Genomic DNA, 14628 nt, shown 5'->3' with positions numbered 1-14628 from the left:
AGAAGGCTAGAGTTAGTCTTAGAGAGAAGACTAGAGCGAGGACAAGTAATGGTACCATGCCCCGCTGACAGCTGTCTGTAGGTATGTATAAGAGAAATGTCTACATGGTCTGCATCCACTAGTAGAGAATAGCATAAGGTGCACACTGTGCTATTTTATATGTATAGTGAAGACAGAGAATTGTTGAAGATGCACATGTGGTAATAAGGGAGATTACCGAGTATGTTTGGGAATAGTACTAAGTGGATGTGGCTGTGAAAGTTGTGTATTGAATTTGGAAAATAAGCTGATTGATTGATATTTGGGTGATAAGCTCATTGGAATTTGGATAATAATATGATTGATTGAAATTTGAATGTTAAGAGATTGAAATGTGGATATTAAGCTGACTGTACAGAGTGAATGAGAGCTATCGGGGGACTAGCTCCAGTGTGAAAGAGGATTACTGAGTGCGTGAAAGAATGGATACCCCAACCAGTTCTGAGTGAGCTGAGTTTTTAGATCTGTAGGTAGTGAGCACTGACAGGAGAAGCCATTGAAAGATATTTGTACCTCTAAGGCTGCTGCGCTGTGATTGTTGCTGTAGTGTGGAGGTGAAAACCTAAAGATTTATACATTTATAAATGTATACAAATGCATAATGGGTTACTAGAGATAAAGTAACAGAATATTTGTATAATGGGTTATTACGATGATGATCTGATGAAGTAAGAATAGACAAAATACATATATACAGCTTGCACACCCACATGCAGATGTTTGTAAGTGGTGTAAAAGCTATTCTGTTCAGAGTGGTCCCTTTATGGATCCTTTGATGAAGATGAGGTTAAAGCATTGAACGGGACTTGATTTACCACTAACCAATAAAACTATACATGCTTATGTGATTTCCTCCACCCTGGTAAGACATTTTTAAATAAGCCCGTACCCTGTTAAATAGAACCAATGATTTTCTGTCTTCACCTACTCAACTGTTTAAAGTGTTAGGTAGAGACTTATTATGGACGGAGCATGACATCTACTGGGGACTGATAAAGTGCCAACCCAGTTAATACATATTGATCCCTCCAAAGCATTACATAGGAATCTTAAAATAATAGACATTTAATAAATATTGAAGCAGAAAGTGAATATCCGACAGAGATTGGTAAAAAAATATATAAAGAGTAACTTTTTGAAGGTATACTAAAATGAAAACAATGCTTTCCAATATGGAGAAAGTTATCATGTTTATTTTCAACTTTGCAATAGGGGGAAAAGCAGAACATTGTTTGAGTGTGATCCGTGTGAATTAGGAGAAGTGATTGAGATTTTTTTTGTTCTACTGGAAAGAGGCGGTTTTAGTGGAAGTAAATAGATTATGGAGACTATTGAAAGTAACAAGTGAATGGTAATTGGCTTTCAGATAGCAATCCAATAAGGCAATAATCTTAGTAATTTGAAGGAGTAAGACAGACGAATTGAGCATTGGGACTGATATTAAATTAGATGCTGCTCACTCTCCAAGGCCTGGTCCACTGCTCTCGTGGTTAAGTCATCTGTTGTTTGGGTTAGAGATAACCTTTCTGTGGAACAATAGATAGCCGCCAGTACACACTGAACTCAAACAGGCTGTGACCGACGCAGTGGGGAAATTAGGGACAGTTTGTACAGAATTACATGTCAATGCAACTGGTCAAAATGATTACGATTACAAGAAAGTTGTTTACCTTAGAAGGTGCCCAATTCAGCTTTATGGGACACTCTATCATCTGATGTGTCTGAAGTATAAATGTGTCTGAAGTATAATTCTGTATACGCATGGGTTTATCGAGACTTCCTGCCCAAGATGCAGTAAACTCGATAAATGATTAAGACTTTTTAGGACGGAAAACTAAGTACATGTTTATTTTCTTTCTTGCTACCAAGTTTTTTTTTAATGTTTATCAATTATTCTGTATCTCTCCCTTTGAAAGGCTTCCTTAGGAGAGCAGTTAAAAGTGCCCGGATTTCAGCAGTTAAGGAAACTCCCAAATTAAGCTAGGCCTTGCTATGCTGTTTGTGTTTACCCTACGATTTTTGCTACACACACATCAGCACCCACAAACAACCCACCTATTAATTAATATTTGTTAGTGGTTAATATTCTGTTTGATTTAGAAGTGTGGGGTCTTTTATTTGGTTTTAGTGGGTTCTTCACAGGTTAGAAAGATGCTGTACACAAATTAAAGTTTCTATTGTCAGAGTTTCTGTTGCACACATGTACATTCTCTTGATTAGAAGAAATGTACTGAAAAACCCAATGTAAACTTGATAGACAAAATGTTTGAAATATCTTTAAATAATGTCTGGGGTTCAGGAAAACAAACACTCACTTAATAGGGCTGACTGACCTCTGGCTTCTGTTCTGACTTCCTGGTGAGGCCTGATCACCCTCACTAGAAAGACAGCAGACATTGTTTTGTTTTTTTATGGGCTATGCAAAAACAAGACATTAGGAAGAAGTTTATAATTTATTAATAGTCCTGTGTAATTCAGACCACAAGGAGAGAGAGAGAGAGAGAGAGAGCTAGCTGTCTCTAGTCTATTTGATCATTACCTTATGGGATACAATTATTTCCTTATGGAGTTATCAAGAGAGAATTACATTTTTTATTCTGATTAGTTTATTTTTTATTTAACAGGCAGTGTTGATGTTATTTTCGGGCGTATGAATCACAATGTGAGTCATGTGTCCAAAGGGGGAATTACTGGTCCCCTGGGGCCCTTTGGTAAATATGCAAATTGTTTTATTCACATGCCTGCCTGTAAAAGGAACGCTTTATCTGGACACGATTCGTCAGGACCTCCAACAGCCGAAGCTAAGTAGTAACATTAACATGATGCCTTCTAATTGCAGTCGCTGTACTCGCCTTACGGCGAGGATAGCTGTGCTACAAGCCCAGCTTCAGACGCAATCGCTAGGCAAGGGTAATTTCAGTGTAGGAAAGGATGAAACAGCGTCTGTGCCACCAGTAAGTACAGATAGTAGTATAAATCCCCTGGCACAGTCCCCGCAGCCGGACAACTTTCTCACGGTTTCTGGAAGGAAATGCTGTAGGAACGCTCAACCGGTGTCGCTCATTCAGCCGACAGAAACTTCCAAACGGTTTTCCCCATTAAGCAGCGGGTCGGAGTCAGAGGCCGAGTCTTCTCTGGTCTCTACTCCTCCCGTTACGGGGTCTGAGATGCCGAAGCTTCCCACCATTAGCTCTGACAAATTGAAAACTCTAGTCATTGGCGACTCCATTACCCGCAGTATTAGACTTAAAACGAATCATCCAGCGATCATACACTGTTTACCGGGGGGCAGGGCTACCGACGTTAAGGCTAATCTGAAGATGGTGCTGGCTAAAGCTAAAACTGGCGAGTGTAGAGAGTATAGAGATATTGTTATCCACGTCGGCACCAACAATGTTAGTAATTGTCTCTGGCCCCCTCCCAGTTAGGGGGAGTGATGAGCTCTACAGCAGAGTCTCACAACTCAATCGCTGGTTGAAAACTGTTTTCTGCCCCTCCCAAAAGATAGAATTTGTAGATAATTGGCCCTCTTTCTGGGACTCACCCACAAACAGGACCAAGCCTGACCTGTTGAGGAGTGACGGACTCCATCCTAGCTGGAGGGGTGCTCTCATTTTATCTACCAACATAGACAGGGCTCTAACTCCTCTAGCTCCACAATGAAATGGGGTGCAGGCCAGGCAGCAGGCTGTTAGCCAGCCTGCCAGCACAGTCAGTGTAGTCAGCTCAGCTATCACCATTGAGACCGTGTCTGTGCCTCGACCTAGGTTGGGCAAAACTAAACAAGGCGGTGTTCGCCTTAGCAATCTCACTAGGATAAAGACCACCTCCATTCCTGTCATTATTGAAAGAGATCATGATACCTCACATCTCAAAATAGGGCTACTTAATGTTAGATCCCTTACTTCAAAGGCAATTATAGTCAATGAACTAATCACTGATCATAATCTTGATGTGATTGGCCTGACTGAAACATGGCTTAAGCCTGATGAATTTACTGTGTTAAATGAGGCCTCACCTCCTGGCTACACTAGTGACCATATCCCCCGTGCATCCCACAAAGGCGGAGGTGTTGCTAACATTTACGATAGCAAATTTAAATTTACAAAAAAAAAAATACGTTTTCGTCTTTTGAGCTTCTAGTCATGAAATCTATGCAGCCTACTCAATCACTTTTTATAGCTACTGTTCACAGGCCTCCTGGGCCATATACAGCGTTCCTCACTGAGTTCCCTGAATTCCTATCGGACCTTGTAGTCATAGCAGATAATATTCTAATCTTTGGTGACTTTAATATTTACATGGAAAAGTCCACAGACCCACTCCAAAAGGCTTTCGGAGCCATCATCGACTCAGTGGGTTTTGTCCAACATGTCTCTGGACCCACTCACTGTCACAGTCATACGCTGGAGTTTTGTCCCATGGAATAAATGTTGTGGATCTTAATGTTTTTCCTCATAATCCTGGACTATCGGACCACCATTTTATTATGTTTGCAATTGCAACAAATAATCTGCTCAGACCCCAACCAAGGATCATCAAAAGTCGTGCTATAAATTCACAGACAACACAAAGAGTCCTTGATGTCCTTCCAGATTCCCTCTGTCTACCCAAGGACGCCAGAGGACAAAAATCAGTTAATCACGTAACTGAGGAACTCAATTTAATCTTGCGCAATACCCTAGATGCAGTTGCACCCCTAAAAACTAAAAACATTTCTCACAAGAAACTAGCTCCCTGGTACAGAAAATACCCGAGCCATGAAGCAAGCTTCCAGAAAATTGGAACGGAAATGGCGCCACACCAAACTGGAAGTCTTCCGACTAGCTTGGAAAGACAGTACTGTGCAGTACCGAAGAGCCCTTACTGCTGCATCCTACTTTTCTAACTTAATTGAGGAAAATAAGAACAATCCAAAATTCCTTTTTGATACTGTCGCATGCTAACTAAAAAGCAGCATTCCCCAAGAGAGGATGACTTTCACTTTAGCAGTGATAAATTCATGAACTTCTTTGAGGAAAAGATTATGATTATTAGAATGCAAATTACGGACTCCTCCTTAAATCTGCGTATTCCTTCAAAACTCAGTTGTCCTGAGTCTGCACAACTCTGCCAGGACCTAGGATCAAGAGAGACGCTCAAGTGTTTTAGTACTATATCTCTTGACACAATGATGAAAATAATCATGGCCTCTAAACCTTCAAGCTGCATACTGGACCCTATTCCAACTAAACTACTGAAAGAGCTGCTTCCTGTGCTTGGCCCTCCTATGTTGAACATAATAAACGTCTCTTTATCCACCGGATGTGTACCAAACTCACTAAAAGTGGCAGTAATAAAGCCTCTTGAAAAAGCCAAACCTTGACCCAGAAAATATAAAAAAACTATCGGCCTATATCGAATCTTCCATTCCTCTCAAAAATTTTAGAAAAGGCTGTTGCGCAACAACTCACTGCCTTCCTGAAGACAAACAATGTATACGAAATGCTTCAGTCTGGTTTTAGACCCCATCATAGCACTGAGACGGCACTTGTGAAGGTGGTAAATTACATTTTAATGGCATCGGACCGAGGCTCTGCATCTGTTGCCCTTGCTAGAAGCATGTGTTTCAGACATAAGGAAGTGGATGGCTGCAAACTTTCTACTTTTAAACTCGGACAAAACAGAGATGCTTGTTCTAGGTCCCAAGAAACAAAGAGATCTTCTGTTGAATCTGACAATTAATCTTAATGGTTGTACAGTCGTCTCAAATAAAACTGTGAAGGACCTCGGCGTTACTCTGGACCCTGATCTCTCTTTTGAAGAACATATCAAGACCATTTCAAGGACAGCTTTTTTCCATCTACGTAACATTGCAAAAATCAGAAACTTTCTGTCCAAAAATGATGCAGAAAAATTAATCCATGCTTTTGTCACTTCTAGGTTAGACTACTGCAATGCTCTACTTTCCGGCTACCCGGATAAAGCACTAAATAAACTTCAGTTAGTGCTAAATACGGCTGCTAGAATCCTGACTAGAACCAAAAAAAATTATCATATTACTCCAGTGCTAGCCTCTCTACACTGGCTTCCTGTCAAAGCAAGGGCTGATTTCAAGGTTTTACTGCTAACCTACAAAGCATTACATGGGCTTGCTCCTACCTATCTCTCTGATTTGGTCCTGCCGTACATACCTACATGTACGCTACGGTCACAAGACGCAAGCCTCCTAATTGTCCCTAGAATTTCTAACAGCTGGAGGCAGGGCTTTCTCCTACAGAGCTCCATTTTTATGGAACGGTCTGCCTACCCATGTCAGAGACGCAAACTCGGTCTCAACCTTTAAGTCTATACTGAAGACTCATCTCTTCAGTGGGTCATATGATTGAGTGTAGTCTGGCCCAGGAGTGGGAAGGTGAACGGAAAGGCTCTGGAGCAACGAACCGCCCTTGCTGTCTCTGTCTGGCCGGTTCCCCTCTTTCCACTGGGATTCTCTGCCTCTAACCCTATTACAGGGGCTGAGTCACTGGCTTACTGGGGCTCTCTCATGCCGTCCCTGGAGGGGGTGCGTCACCTGAGTGGGTTGATTCACTGATGTGGTCATCCTGTCTGGGTTGGCGCCCCCCCCCCCCCCTTGGGTTGTGCCGTGGCGGAGGTCTTTGTGGGCTCTACTCAGCCTTGTCTCAGGATGGTAAGTTGGTGGTTGAAGATATCCCTCTAGTGGTGTGGGGGCTGTGCTTTGGCAAAGTGGGTGGGGTTATATCCTTCCTGTTTGGCCCTGTCCGGGGGTGTCCTCGGATGGGGCCACAGTGTCTCCTGACCCCTCTTGTCTCAGCCTCCAGTATTTATGCTGCAGTAGTTTATGTGTCGGGGGGCTAGGGTCAGTTTGTTATATCTGGAGTACTTCTCCTGTCCTATTCGGTGTCCTGTGTGAATCTAAGTGTGCGTTCTCTAATTCTCTCCTTCTCTCTTTCTTTCTCTCTCTCGGAGGACCTGAGCCCTAGGACCATGCCCCAGGACTACCTGACATGATGACTCCTTGCTGTCCCCAGTCCACCTGGCCGTGCTGCTGCTCCAGTTTCAACTGTTCTGCCTTATTATTATTCGACCATGCTGGTCATTTATGAACATTTGAACATCTTGGCCATGTTCTGTTGTAATCTCCACCCGGCACAGACAGAAGAGGACTGGCCATCCCACATATGCTCTCTCTAATTCTCTCTTTCTTTCTCTCTCTCGGAGGACCTGAGCCCTAGGACCATGCCCCAGGAATACCTGACATGATGACTCCTTGCTGTCCCCAGTCCACCTGACCGTGCTGCTGCTCCAGTTTCAACTGTTCTGCCTTATTATTATTTGACCATGCTGGTCATTTATGAACATTTGAACATCTTGGCCATGTTCTGTTATAATCTCCACCCGGCACAGCCAGAAGAGGACTGGCCACCCCACATATCCTGGTTCCTCTCTAGGTTTCTTCCTAGGTTTTGGCCTTTCTAGGGAGCTTTTCCTAGCCACCGTGCTTCTACACCTGCATTGCTTGCTGTTTGGGGTTTTAGGCTGGGTTTCTGTACAGCACTTTGAGATATCAGCTGATGTACAAAGGGCTATATAAATAAATTTGATTTGATTTGATTTTGATTTATTCTTGTTCTGAGAAATTAAGGCTATTCCATGCAAGAAATTGCCAAGAAACTGAAGATCTCGTACACCGCTGTGTACTAATCCCTTCACAGAACAGCGCAAATTGGCTCTAACCAGAATAGAAAGAGGAGTGGGAGGCCCCGGTGCACAACTGAGAGGACAAGTACATTAGAGTGTCTAGTTTGAGAAACTGATGCCTCACAAGTCCTGAACTGGCAGCTTCATTAAATAGCACACGCAAAACACCAGTCTCAACGTCAACAGTCAAGAGGTGACTCCGGGATACTGGCCTTCTAGGCAGAGTTCCTCTTTCCATTGTCTGTGTTCTTTTGCCCATCTTGATCTTTTCTTTTTATTGGCCAGTCTGAGATATGGCTTTTTCTTTGAAACTCTTTCTAGAATGCCAGTCACCTCTTCACTGTTGACGTTGAGACTGGTGTTTTGCGGGTACTATTTAATGAAGCTGCCAGTTAAGGACTTGTGAAGCGTCTGACCACAGACACATACTTATTTTCTTACTTTATTTTGGTCATATTTATTTTATTTCACCTTTATTTAACCAGGTAGGCCAGTTGAGAACAAGTTCTCATTTACAACTGCGACCTGGCCAAGATAAAGCAAAGCAGTGCGACAACAACAACGTAGAGTTAAACATGGGATAAACAAATGTACAGTCAATAACACAATAGAATAATCTATGTACAGTGTGTGCAAATGTAGTAAGATTAGGGAGGTAAGGCAATAAATAGGCCATAGTGGCGAAATATTTACAATTTAGCGTTAAAACTAAAATGTAGCTTTAAGCATATGAGATGAAGTGGTTGCTCTAGTGTCAATTGTTTTTTTTTTGCTAATCAAAGGACACTAGGATACCATCAGCACTGTTCAAGAAAATGGCTGAGAAAGCTCTCCCGGATACTTACCTGTGCTGTCATATCTGTTCAGAGACTTTCAGAGAACCTGTTTCTCTGGACTGCCACCACAGCTTCTGTTCCAGCTGCCTGGACAAATACTGGGATCAGACCAAAAACAAGAACTGTCTAGTCTGTAAGAGAAAATCTTCTAAGGATGCTGCAATTCATTTTTCATTAAAGGAGCTGGTTGACAAATATGCAGGGATATAGAAAGCAGGAGGGTCCAGGGAAGGGAGGAATGATAGTTATCCAAAGGATGACAGATAGATAATTTGTAGTAAACATACAGATGAACCAAAGTGGTTATGTAAGGTGAAGCAGAGAGCTGTGGGTCACAAATGTGAATCTCCTGATGACCATGGACACAAATTCATACCCTTACAGCAAGACCTGAAGGAAAAACTAACATCTGTTTTAGTCACTGCAGGACAAGTAGACCAAATGTGAAGACTTAGAGGAGACATGTAATGCTCCAGGAAGCAGCTGGGAGCGACAGAGAGGCAGATCAGGGGGGAGCTTGAGAAGCTTCACCAGTTCCTCAGAGAGGAAGAGGAGGCCAGACTGACTGCACGGAGGGAGGAAGAGAAGGAGAAGGGTAAGATGATCACCAGAGAGAAAGAACATTCAGGACCAGATCACCTCTCTTACAGAAATCATCCCTGCTGTGAAACAGAACCTGCGGAAACAGAATGTGTCATTTCTCAAGAGCTACAAACACACCCAGACAAGCTCCAGAGCCCAGTTCACACTGCCAGATCCACAGCTGGTCTCAGGAGCACTGGTAGATGTGGTAAAACACCTGGGAAATCTGCAGTTCATAGTCTGGAAGAAGATACAAAGGATTGTCAAGTACACTCCTGTGATTCTGGACTCCAATACTGCTGAATGTAGGCTCTCTCCGTCTGATGATCTGACCACTGTGAGACATTTAGAAAAAAGGCAGCAGCTCCCTGACAACCCAGAGAGGAACAAAATTTACGGCAATGTTCTGGGCTCTGAAGGGTTTAGGTCAAGAAAAGACAGCTGGGAGCTGGAGGTAGGGGACCACTCTCACTGGTATATAGGTGTGGCCAAGGAGTCAATCAACAGGAAGAAGGAAATATTTGCAACCACGGTGTATAGATACTAATCCATATATTTGAGGAGAGGTAAATATTGTGCAGGAGATAAGTCTCACACTAAAGAGGAGACTCCAGAGGACCAGTGTGCAGCTGGACTATGACAAGAGGGAGGTGTCTTTCTACGACCTGAAAGACATGACACACATCTACAAATACAAAGACACGTTTACTGAGAGAATGTACCCATACCTCTCTAATGGAAAGCTTGGTGATGCTGACCATCCTGATATACATATCTGCCAATCAGAGGTCTCTCTGACAGTGATGTAGTCCCGGTAAGTGGGGGGGGGGTAACATTTCTTCTACAGATTATGTAATATCTGAGAGAGGAGGTGAAATAGTACTTTGTTTATACAAGTTCTCTCTCCACAGGTCTGATCTGTGAATAGTTTTTTTTCCCATTACCTTCATGTTGAAGACATTTTATTAAATGATGCTCTCAAACTATGATGCCCTCAAATCAATATGCCTTATCTGTAGCTTTGCTAATCACTCTGTATCAAATCTTATTTGAATAATATTTCAGACATTTTTTGACATTAATCATCTATGTACTTGTAACGGGAAAGATCGGACCAATGCGCAGCGTGGTAAGTGTTCGTTATTTATTAACCTGAACACTACAATACAAAGTAAACAAAAATAACAACCGAAACAGTTCCGACTGGTAACTAATACAAAGACAGAAAACAACTACCCACAAATCATAGTGGGAAAACAGGCTGCCTAAGTATGGTTCTCAATCAGACACAACGATAAACAGCTGCCTCTGATTGGGAACCATACCAGGCCAAACACAGAAATACAAAACCATAGAACAACACATAGAATGCCCACCCCAACTCACGCCCTGACCAAACTAAAATAGAGACATAAAAAAGGAGCTAAGGTCAGGACGTGACAGTACTATTTTAAAGTAAAAGTTGTTACACTTGTGACATTTAAAAAAAGTGTAAATATTAAATGGTAATATATTATTTACTAATCTCTGTACCAGATGTGAACTGTTCTGATTTGAATAAAACATATTTATTCTTGTCAATAAAAAGCCAGGAAGCATGTCTTTGATCAATAAATCTATTTTTATTTCAATTCAAATTTTATTGATAACACCTTACCATATTTCCTGAAGTTAGAGAAACACATGTAGAATCACACACACACACCAAAAAAAAACTTCTACAGTATATAGTGCCAAAAACTAGTTATTTGGCTTGTAACCATAGCAGATCCCTTTCTGGTGCTATATAGAACCTTTTTTTCAAGGTTCTATAAAGAAACATGTTCACAAGGTTCTAAATGTAAGCTTTATGGTTCTTTAAATAACCCTTTCCTAAAGTTGTATGAAGAACCATTAATAAAAGGGCATATACAGTATAGCACCAGAAAAGTGTTCTGCTGCAGTTACAACCCTTTTTGGGGCTATGTAGAACCTTTTTATATATTCCTTTATAGAATCTTTATGGAGAATGGTTCTATAAAAGAACGTTAGTCAATCTGAAAGGTTCTTTATAGATCCTTTTGAAGAACTACAGGTTTTGTTTTATTCTGGTTAGCCATATTACAGTTGAAGTCGGAAGTTTACATGCACTAAGGTTGGAGTCATTAAAACTTGTTTTTCAACCACTCCACAAATTTCTTGGTAACAAACTATAGTTTTGGCAAGTCGGTTAGGACATCTACTTTGTGCATGACACAAGTAATTTTTCCAACAATGGTTTACATACATGGTTTTCACTTCACTTTCACTGTATCACATTTCCAGTGGGTCAGAAGTTTACATAAACTAAGTTGACTGTGCTTTTAAACAGCTTGGAAAATTCAAACAAATGTCATGGCTTTAGAAGCTTCTGATAATTTGAGTCAATTGGAGGTGTACCTGTGGATGTATTTCAAGGCCTTCAAACTCAGTGCCTCTTTCCTTGACATCATGGGAAAATCAAAAGAAATGAGCCAAAAAATGTAGACGTCCACAAGTCTGGTTCCTGCTTGGGAGCAATTTCCAAATGCTTGAAGGTACCACGTTCATGTGTACAAACAATAGTACGCAAGTATAAACACCATGGGACCACGCAGCCATCATACCACTCAGGAAGGAGAGGTGTTCTGTCTCCTAGAGATTAATGTACTTTTGGTCCGAAAAGTGCAAATCAATCCCAGAACAACAGCAAAGGACTTTGTGAAGATGGAGGAAACAGGTACAAAAGTATCTATATCCACAGTAAAAAGAGTCCTAAATCGAAATAACCTGAAAGGCCATTCAGCAAGGAAGAAGCCACTGCTCCAAAACCGCCATAAAAAAAGCCAGACTATGGTTTGCAACTGCACATGGGGACAAAGATCGTACTTTTTGGAGAAATGTCCTCTGGTCTGATGAAACAAAAATAGAACTGTTTGGCATTAATGAAGAAGAACACCATCCCAACCGTGAAGCACGGGGGTGGCAGCATCATGTTGTTGGGGTGCTTTGCTGCAGGAGGGACTGGTGCACTTCACAAAATAGATGGCATTATGAAAATGGAAAATGATGTGGACATATTGAAGCAACATCTCACGACATCAGTCAGGAAGTTAAAGCTTGGTCGCAAATGGACAATGACCCCAAGCATACTTCCAAAGTTGTGGTAAAATGGCTTAAGGACAACAAAGTCAAGGTATTGGAGTGGCCATGACAAAGCCCTGACCTCAATCCTATAGAAAATTTGTGTACAGAACTGAAAAAGCGTGTGCTAGCAAGGAGGCCTACAAACCTGACTCAGTTACACCATCTCTGTCAGGATGAATGGGCCAAAATTCAAGGTTACATGAAACATTTGACCCAAGTTAAACAATTTAAAGGCAATGCTACCAAATACTAATTGAGTGTATGTAAACTTCTGACCCACTGAGAATGTGATGAAAGAAATAAAAGCTGAAATAAATCATTCTCTCTACTATTATTCTGACATTTCACATTCTTAAAATAAAGTGGTGATCCTAACTGACCTAAGACAGGGACCTTTTACCAGGATTACATGTCAGGAATTGTGAAAAACTGAGTTTAAATGTATTTGGCTAAGGTTTATGTAAACTTCCGTTTCAACTGTATATTGTTAGAATTCCATATTGTGTTAATTGAAAAGTTAATTCAATGTGCACTAATGTGCAGTTCGAGAACGAGTCGTTCTTTTGAACGACTCAAGTGTAATCCCCGGAGGACTATGCTCTCAGATGCAATGTAGCCCTGGCTTTGCATATCATGGAGAGGCCAAAGCTAGCCAGACTAGTAAATTGGGCTAAGGGACAGAAGTTGGGTGTTGGAGAAAGGCCATCCGTGCATTACAGCGGATGAAGTCACTATATAACAGTGGTGAGGAAGAACGGTGCCAAGTACAAACCATACTCTGCTGTCTCTGATGGCTTAGAAATTGAACCTGACGAGTGTGATGTTGGTTGCATGGATGGATGACTACCTGTGGTTGCAGGTGTGGTGAAGACCTCTGAGTCTGAGCCTCGCCCCAGTGGTCATGCAAACGATGATTCTAGCCCATTGGGAGTTACATTTTTGGAGAAAATTGGTCCTGCCTTTTGGCTGACCCATATGTTGTCTCAGGCTGGGTAGAAAATAGTTTCGGGACTGTTAAATAGGTGAAAGCGCCTTTGAAAGGAGTGATTATTGGGTGTTGAGGTGGAATGAAAGATTACCTGTGTCTATGATGCCCGCCGTTTGGTGTGACGTAGACCCGGTGGCGAGCATGGTGAAACAGAGAAGACACTGTCTGTCCTTTTGAGGTTTGAATCTGTCTTTACCTGACAACGTCATTTTAGCATATATCAGTTAACCCGTGAGAGCTTTTGTGCCGAACCCACTAAGGTGTTTAAGATGCCAAGATTAAGGTTATGTTGCAGCAGTGTGTAGGAGGGAGATTCTGAGATGTGAGAAGTGTACAAGAGGGCATGAGACAAAGGAATGTGTAGTATTGATGGAAAAAAAGGTGTGTATCAACAGTGGGGGTGCCAATGTTGCTGGTGATCATAGTGTCCTGTGTGAGAGAGACAGGTTGAGGTTACCAGGGTCAGAATAGAACAGAAGGTGTCTTATGGTGAGACAGTGAAGAGAGTAGAGGAGGATGGGTCAAGGGTGAGTAGTAGGCATAGGCCAATACAGAGGTGGATTGGGCCAACATGTGGTCCTTTGTAGCTCAGTTGGTAGTGCATGGTGCTTGTAACGCCAGAGTAGTGTGTTTGATTCTCAGGACCACCCATATTTAAAATCTATGTACGCATGACCGTAAGTTGCTTTGGATAAAATGTTACATTATATACGAATTTGTGCTTCAGTAAGGTTGGCTTCTTAGCATTCATTGCCATGGTTATCAAGTGTACTGCAGAAATGCAAAGTATGTCATAGAAAATAGATGTTGTGGTGGCAGCTGCAGAGCAGTACTTGGGTGTACGAGGTTTTAATGCAGGAGAGATACAAGGTGTGTTGAATGAAAGAGTCCCGTCCTCCCAGGCTGTCAGCCTGGTATAGGATCAGTTAGGGTCAAAGTAGTGGAATGAGGTGGTGTGTTTGTATTGTCTTTTTTTTAAATCCATACAGTGTATATATTTTTAGTGGTGTATACTGTAGGTGTAGGGTTAGTTGGTGGTGCTATTGTTTCCTTTCTCTCTTCCCTAAAATAGTTTTTATCACAAAATGTAACATGATCGACCACACACTCCCGCAAGGTAGGCGGCGGCATGCACAAACAAAATGTGAGAATACTATGATAGACTCAAGAGACATGATTAATTTTTCTGAGTGACTCGTTCATTTTAGTCGTTTGTTTGACCTGCTAGGGGTGGCCGCAATGAGTACTACAGCAGGATGAATTCATGCTAATCCGGCTCAGCGGCTACAGAGACATGCTCCAACCATCAACTGTCTGTCATATCCTTGTAGGGAAATA

The 14628-nt window shown here is 41.8% G+C and overlaps 1 pseudogene; it reads left to right on the top strand.

The window, feature by feature from the left end:
- Positions 1-678: 678 nt before the first annotated feature.
- On the top strand, positions 679-9967 carry LOC118965028 (nuclear factor 7, brain-like; annotated as a pseudogene).
- Positions 9968-14628: the final 4661 nt, after the last annotated feature.

Source organism: Oncorhynchus mykiss, chromosome 6 (genome assembly GCF_057628025.1).
Source record: "Oncorhynchus mykiss isolate SJ-2025 chromosome 6, ASM5762802v1, whole genome shotgun sequence".
NCBI classification, from domain to species: Eukaryota; Metazoa; Chordata; class Actinopteri; order Salmoniformes; family Salmonidae; genus Oncorhynchus; species Oncorhynchus mykiss.
This window is presented reverse-complemented; position numbering and strand designations above follow the sequence as displayed.